At 39.2% G+C, this 8,393-nt stretch overlaps 1 long non-coding RNA gene across 1 annotated transcript in view; it reads right to left on the bottom strand.

Moving 5' to 3' along the window:
• Positions 1 to 697: 697 nt before the first annotated feature.
• Positions 698 to 8,393, bottom strand: part of LOC122875830 — a 75,213-nt gene continuing 67,517 nt past the window's right edge. The window contains exon 2 of the long non-coding RNA XR_006377921.1: positions 698 to 978. This is a non-coding gene — a long non-coding RNA (uncharacterized LOC122875830). The remainder of the gene's footprint in view (positions 979 to 8,393) is intronic.

Genomic DNA, 8,393 nt, shown 5'->3' with positions numbered 1-8,393 from the left:
AGCATTGAATTCTGGGTGGAAAACTACCAGGATCATTAACAAAGGAAGAATCAAGGATCAAGGATCAAGAAGGAGGAAACTGGGCTGCCTTCAAACAGACCCATGCACCCCCCAGTGATAAAGTTGGAATTTTTTATTTTAGCTAAAGTACATTTTTGGAATGTGACGTGTCTTAAAATTGTATATTTCTAAGTATATTGTATATTTCTAAGAATATTTCTACTGATATCACACTATACTTGCTCCTGGTACTTTAATGTACTGTGTAAAATTACAGTTTTAGATTGTCATAAAATATGCTAAATGTCTTAAGTTTACCAAATTTATGCTGCACTTAATATACTTGGATGATAATTTTATACTTGGTGTTAATGCATGTAGTGGTTTTAATGCCTGTTACTTTTTAAAAGGCGACTTCACAGCAGTAGAGATTTTGCTTTCTCTGACCCCTGGGGATTAAAGTTCTTACCTTTCTGTAGTCATGTAAAAATATACTCAGGGTGTGGTCACTACAGTGTGACATCAGCATTAGATGTGCTTTCAGGTGCAACAGGCGTGAAACTTTCAGAAATTTCCATAAGAAGTCAAGCAAAAATTGCTTTTCAGCTTGGTATTACTGTAAGTTACTCTTTAAAAGCTAAATTTTATCCAGTGTACTATAAGTCTTACTATAGTTCAATCAGGAGAGACAGGTGAATAAAGTAAAGAGTGTTTATTTAAATAGATGATATAAGATGTTAATCTTGACAGAGTCTTTGGCAGTTAGACTCCGCGGGGAGATTTTGGTGGTGGTGGAGGGCGTCTGCCCTGAGCAGCTGCAGAATAAATCCCCCCATGGAGTCCAGACACTGGTGGTGGTGGCTGATGACTCTGCTGAGGCTGATGGCTGAAGAGTTGATGAAATGATGAGCTGATGGATCTGCGAAGACTGGGCGGAGATGGGGAGGTGGAGGGGCGCGCAACCGTTGCATGAACGTACTGAAGGCAGAGAGAAAATCATATTTAAACAGACGGTAGTAGGATGATTGATGATGAAGGTGTGTCACTGTACTACTGATAGATAAGACCAGCTGATGGAACAGCTGATGTCCCGATTTGACAGCCCCGGATAATGACAGCAGGAAATATAAGTGAGCATGCGTGAGGAGTGAACAGCAGAATGGTATGAGTATTACTACGCCTAAGCATGCAGAAGTCTAGTCTTCCTGACTGAACTTTCGCTAGAGCTTCATTTTATTCCTGAGAAGTATTTAAGAACGTGTACTTAAGCTGTACCTGCTTTCGTTAGCTATTCATAAGAATATTTGTATATGTTTTTGAATGTTTGAGCTAATTTTTACACAGTACAGTGTATTTCATGAAGTACTTTTGTTTACTCTTTATAATGAAACTTGTATTTAACTTAAGCTGTAGTATACTAAAAGTGTACCGCTTTCAGTATCTATATATGCTTAAGTACACATGTACAGTGGTGTGAAAAAGAGTTTGCCCCCTTCCTGATTTCTTATTTTTTGCATCTTTGTCACACTTAAATGTTTCAGATCAAACAAATTTAAATATTAGTCAAAGATAACACAAGTAAACACTAAATGCAGTTTTTAAATGAAGGTTGTTATTATTAAGGAAAAACTAAATCCAAACCTACACGGCTCTGTGTGAAAAGTGATTGCCCCACCTGTTAAAACATAACTGTGGTTTATCACACCTGAGTTCAATTTCTCTAGCCACACCCCGGCCTGATTACTGCCACACCTGTTCTCAATCAAGAAATCACTTAAATAGGACCTGCCTGACAAAGTCAAGTAGACCAATAGATCTTCAAAAGCCAGACATCATTTCCAAAGAAATTCTGGAACAAATGAGAAAGAAAGTAATTGAGATCTATCAGTCTGAAAAAGGTTATAAAGCCAGTGGTGAACCTTCCCAGGAGTGGTTAAGGTCAGTGTTCATGACTCCACCATAAGAAAGAGACTGGGCAAAAATGGCCTGCATGGCAGAGTTCCAAGACGAAACCCACTGCTGAGCAAAAAGAACATTAAGGCTCATCTCATTTTTGCCAGAAAACATCTTGATGATCCCCAAGACTTTTGGAAAGAAACTCTGTGGACTGACGAGACAAAAGTTGAACTTTATGGAAGGTGTGTGTCCCATTACATCTGGCGTAAAAGTAACACCGCATTTCAGAAAAAGAACATCATACCAATAGTAAAATATGGTGGTGGTAGTGTGATGGTCTGGGGCTGTTTTGCTGCTTCAAGTCTTCTGGAAGACTTGCTGTGATAAATGGAACCATGAATTCTGCTGTCTACCAAAAACTCCTGAACGAGAATGTCCGGCCATCTGTTCTTGACTTGAAGCTGAAGCAAACTTGGGTTCTGCAGCAGGACAATGATCCAAAACACACCAGCAAGTCCACCTCTGAATGGCTGAAGAACAAAATGAAGACTTTGGAGTGGCCTAGTCAAAGTCCTGACCTGAATCCTATTGAGAGGCGGTGGCATGACCTTAAAAAGGCAGATCATGCTCAAACCCTCCAATGTGGCTGAATTACAACAATTCTGCAAAGATGAGTGGGCCAAAATTCCTCCACAGGACTGTAAAAGACTCATTGCAAGTTATCACAAACACTTGATTGCAGCTGCTAAGGGTGGCCCAACCAGTTATTAGGTTTAGGGGGCAATCACTTTTTCACCGGGCCATGTAGGTTTGGATTTTGTTTTCCCTTAATAATAATAACCTTCATTTAAAAACTGCATTTTGTGTTTACTTGTGTTGTCTTTAAATTTGTTTGATGATCTGAAACATTTAACTGTGACAAAGATGCAAAAAAATAAGAAATCAGGAAGGGGGCAAACACTTTTTCACACCACTGTAAATTAATTAATGTTAAGTCCATGATTAATTAAAAATTGACATGCAGAATGTACAGAGCACATTCACAGAACTTGGCGTTTAATGTAAGACTTTTAAATAACTTATTTAACACACCATTCATTTTTTTTTTATTTAACAAATTACGCTTTTGCTGACCCCAGCGAGGCTAACTGTTGCCATGTATGGTGATACCATATTAGTCTTGGTTCTCGCTCGGCCTCTAGTTTCCACAGAAGATTTTTACTTTTATAACGCACACTTAGACTGTTAACATACGTATTACTGTTGATCCTTATTCACAACAATACATAGCTGAGCGTCTGAGGCGGAGCAGCTGTCTGCTTCTCCAAACTGGCTGCGTGCCGACCCCATCTACTGTAGGTAATACACTGACTATCGATAAGTACCTCATACAACCCCAATTCAAAAAACCTGAACTATCTCTTTAAGACATGATCTTCAGAAAGCTGTTTTTGTTATAATAATGAGATAATAGATTATAAAGTTGTAATCTTGTTATAACAAGATTAACAAATGTATGAGCAAAGCTACTGCTGATTTCGTCCAGTAGTTGGCATATTGGTGTGCATGTAAATGTAAACAAAATAAGAGTAAAGGGCCACATGGTAGCTGATAAGAGGAGCACAACTACTTCGATGATTAAATACATCACTCTTGATTTGGGAGGAAAATACTGTACTACTAATGTTATCACTAGTAGTGCAAGAACTTCTATTAGGCTGATGCCTAATGATAACATTACAACTGAAATAATGATTATCATTGTGATATTACAACTCACTAAACAAAATCTAGTATGATAAAAAGCACCAAGAATAGATATTTGAAATTCTTTAGAAATAATATGTGACCAGGAAAAGAATAGCATCACTTAACCACTGTGTACTGTATAAGAAGCAGCCATATTGTATATTAAAGTTATATCTTGCCGTTTCTTTTTCTTTGTTTTTCTACATTCTTCCTCTTCTATCTTTTGTGACTCTGCCATAATGCCATTTTTTTCTCCTCATTTCCATCTTACACTCCTTCTCTCTCTCTCTTGTTTCAATAAAGTCCTACATGCATTCTAGCTGGACTAACTTATCTTGTTGCAGATTCAGCGCCCAGGGTCAATTTCCGTCCAAATGAGAGCATTATCTGCGACAAGCTGTCCCCTGATGTAAGCCAGTGCCCCTGCCGGCTTCATTTGTTTCAGGCAGACAAACAGAAGGCTAAAAACTCTGCCTGTGTTTTGTTGTCGCTGCCTGATTGCTCTGTCAGACTGTGTTCCGTTATTTGGTCTGAGGCAAGATAAGGAATAACCAACAGACTGGAACAAGATGCCTCTGCTCACGCTTAAAAGTCTGGGAGAGTATGGAAGAGAAGGAGGTGGGAAGGGTCAGACAGGAGGAGAAGGCAGTAGTATGTTGAGAAAATGATGTAGAAAAAGGTTTTTAATCTGAGACTTTTTTTTTTTGGTCAGTAAAATTGCACAATGTGACATATTGGAACAGGTTAGAACAGGGATTATTAAAAACTATTTCTGACCAGCATGCAATTTAGCTTGTTCTCCTTGGGTAAGCGTGCTAACCCTTGTAAACTGGGTACAGTGATGCACTTACATAAAGTTGGGGGACTTGCTAGAGACAGATTTGAAAAAAGGTCAAAATCGATGTAACAGAGGCTTGGATCCTACACCTCCCACAATGCAACTCGATACTATCCTTTGTCAGACCTTTCCTGTCTGGTGATGGACATGGGTTTTGAAAGATGTTGGCACAGTGTGTAATGCAGGCTCTCCGTTATTTTGGGTTGTTTTTTTTTTTGATACATTTCTAGTATCCAAGCCCAATACAAGACTTTTGCTGCATTCTTCTACTTGAAGATTGTTGAGGGGGAAAAGTGAATGCAGGGATAGATGGTAGAGAGTGACTAGCCGTTTGACTTTAGGATTATTGGTCTCGGTCTGAGCTTCAGACTGCTGGGAGGCTGTGAAGAGCAGTTTTGCCATGTGAACATCCCAGCCTGCCTGTTCACGCAGTTGATAATCGTTAAATCTGAAAACGTCACTCTGAGAAACAACGAGGTGTGATTTCTTTTCAACTTGTATCCACCACATAAAAGCTGTGAAAATGCAAGAAAACATAATGCAAATGACATGTAAATATCTGATTATTAATAATGAACTTCAGATAAGGTTTAGCTCCCCCAAATGTATAGCTTTACTGTAATATTATTCTGCAAACAACACTCTAAGTTCCCTGTTGGGTTTAGTAAAATGTATATTAGTCTTTTTATTAGAATACCAAAAGTATCGCTTCATTAAACTTAACAAGCTGAAAGAAGAAAAACAATAGAAGTCGTGTGAGGGAGGGGCAAAAAAAGTCATGTAAACATATTGAAATGGCTGGAGGCTCAGAGTGACAGTCCATTACTCGTCAGGATTATATTATATTGGTATTAGAATATAGATCTAATCACCTCAGTCAACTCAGTTAATTAGTTCAAACAGGTGTCATGGTACACTGACTACAGTAAAGACAGACACAAAGAAAATATTAGCACTGAACACACACATAGTTCACTCCCTGTCATACACATGCACATACGCAAACTAAAGCACTGACACCATTCCATTCAGAGTGTAGTCTGCTCTCTGTTCATACAATGATTTATTCACTTGTACATGTGTATACACACACACACACACACACACACACACACACACACACACACACACAAAGCGATGAGGAGAAGAGGGGGAAGCAAAGTACAGAGACAAAACAGAAATTCAGAGGGAGGAAGGAAAGGAGGCAAGAAAAAAGAACGGGTAAAAATGTCTTAACCTGGTTTGGGGATCTGAGAATATCTGATTTTTAACATTAATAAAGTACAATTACTTTTACAAATATTGTTAATCAGTGGTCAAATTATAATCTCTTGTCACTGGGTGCATGTCTCTGAGTTCCTTTATGAGACTGTTTCATTTGAATAGTTTATTAAGACTAGAGGTTAAGGTTTACAGTATTTCACAAAAAAGCAAACATTAAAGAAAAGTGAAAAAAGGAATCATTTTGTAAGGTCAGGGTTTTTCCTGCATATAGGATTTTTTGGTGCCCCCCAAAGAGGTTGTATTGAAAATAAAAATAGCAATTCAAATCCTCTCCGAATGTGTTTAATAGCAATTTATCAACTGTTGAACAAGCAGAACATAAACCTTAATGCAACGTCTTGGACTTCCAGTAGTCAACTCCCCTCTCATCCACAGCCGTTATATTTTACACATGTGGCAGGCGCAGGATAAGCCAGCTAAGCTGCATTGTTTTGACTGGGCCTGAACGCTCTGTTCTGTAGCTAGCGCTAAAGGGAGAGGGGACTTCCTGTGATTTCTCATAAAATAAAGGCCGGGACTCTATAAAAACGTAGCGTCCCGGTTACAACGGTTACATCTGCTGCTCGCTCTCTCGCTCTCTCTCTCTGCATGGGGCCTAATTTGAACTGTGTGTTTACAAACAGCAACTGACAAATCCTACTCATTCTGTCTTTAAAGACAGACTCATTTAATCCAATGAATCGCTTTAATGATTCATTGGATTAAATGACACAACTGAGGGTTTTGTTCAAGGAATTGTTTTTCTTTTTTAGGGTGATGACGTTATATAACATAAAATATGATGACAGAGATTCAAAGATTCATTTCGAAAACCTCAACAGAAGCTTCTATTGTGTAAAAAAAAAAGGAAAAAAAACACATTCAGTACAGCCCTACATTTGTTTACCAAATGGTCAGAAATAACAGAAAAATGCATAGATTACTGTCAAATAAGGTAATACAGACTCACTGCCTTTCCTGTACGCAGACAGATCGTGCTTACTGTTGTGTGTAGTCACCCCCCAAAGGCCCATTGTCAGCCAGGAAAAACCCTGAAGCTGGAACTTTGATTTCTGATTGACTAGTGTCTAATTACTAGTTTGGGAACCATGATAACACTTTCTTGTCTTGTCTCACTTGTCTTTGACCAGCCTCTGCCCTGCATTTCCCATTGTGTGCCAGTGCTACGCAAATGACAACTACCATGGCTGAATGGCATGTGGTCAGCATGCCAAGGTGGCACCATTTCATCACATCAGGCTGAGCCTGACGGGCCCCATGGGTGCCCTGATGCTCACCAGTGGTACTGGATTCAGGAGAGTGCCTTGGTCTCCCTAATCCGGGGTCAGGTAACTTTTTGTCAAAGTCCCCATTCCATAAGCGTTTTGGAATCGCTCTTAGTCTGACCTCACCCTTAGAGACGGGGTGGACACTTCCCTGCAGAGGAAATCCTGGCACATCGAACTGGTAGGGTACCACAGGACAGACTCAGAACACGTTGGAGGGATTACATATCCCATCTGGCCTGGGAATACCTCGAGATCTCCCAGAAAGAGCTGGAGGATGTGGCAAGGGAAAACAACATATGGACTACCTTCCTCAGCCTGTTGCCAGCACAAACCAGATAAGCAGTGGAAAATGATTGGAAGGATGGATGGCTGGCTAAACAGTGAAGCAAATGCTGAAAATGCTTTAAACTGCACTTTTGTTTTTTGCTACATGCTGGCTCCAAAACAATCTAACATAATCTCTCCCATGATCTAACTTTGTTGTAATTTCTTATTCATTTTTTCTAATGTGTCTTGGTAATTTTGTTTTACTAAGCAGAGAGTAAAGCTCAAAGAAAAATATATTTTTAGATGCTTTTTTTGCCATGATTACACTAAGCTGAGGTGGTTGCTGCCTGCTTGGCTATTGGTAGGCTCCACTGTCCAAAAATTGATCTTTTGGCTCTGAACAACAACTGAAAATCAAGTCTCCAAGCTTCAAAATCTCAGTCAAAATGGGAGACACCACACACACTACTTCTGGATTTTTCCAGTCTGTGATGCCATTGGGTCAGATGTCACTTGACATCTGTAGAATCCCTTTATGGACACAAAAAGGATTTCTTTACACTGTTTAAATTTGCTTTCACAAAGTAGAGGAAGGGAGGTGGGGCAACCACCAACATCCTCTGACAATTTGTCAACATCATCACTGGCATGCAGTAGAGGCAACAAATCCTCCTGACCATGGTCTCATTAGTTTATGGTAATTATACCAAGCTCTCATGAATAATTTGACAGTGATATATAATGTCCGCTAGGAGCTTTACAAAAAAAGTGTTAAAACCAAAAACAGTAGGAAAGCTATAAAAAGAAACAAATATTTACATAAAAGTTGTAGGAGGACTGAGGAGGATTTTAACAAAAATACAGTTCAAATGTCATGGATAGCAAAACTGTCAAGTTGTCAAGACAAGAAAGGATGACAGGAAAGAGAAAAGTTAGAAAAGAGGAAAAAGAGAAGGGATAGGAGAGAGGACAGGTGTAAAAGAACGGGGGGAGAAAGGAGAAAGATGAAAAAATGAAGGAGGGCACAGAAGAATAATAGATTATTTAACCTCCCTTTGGACCCATTAGAGTGAATGGAAAAAGAAAAGAAT

This window comes from Siniperca chuatsi, linkage group LG5, assembly GCF_020085105.1.
Source record: "Siniperca chuatsi isolate FFG_IHB_CAS linkage group LG5, ASM2008510v1, whole genome shotgun sequence".
Lineage (NCBI taxonomy): Eukaryota > Metazoa > Chordata > Actinopteri > Centrarchiformes > Sinipercidae > Siniperca > Siniperca chuatsi.
Note: the sequence above shows the minus strand (reverse complement) of the source record. Positions and strands in the feature narration are given on the sequence as shown.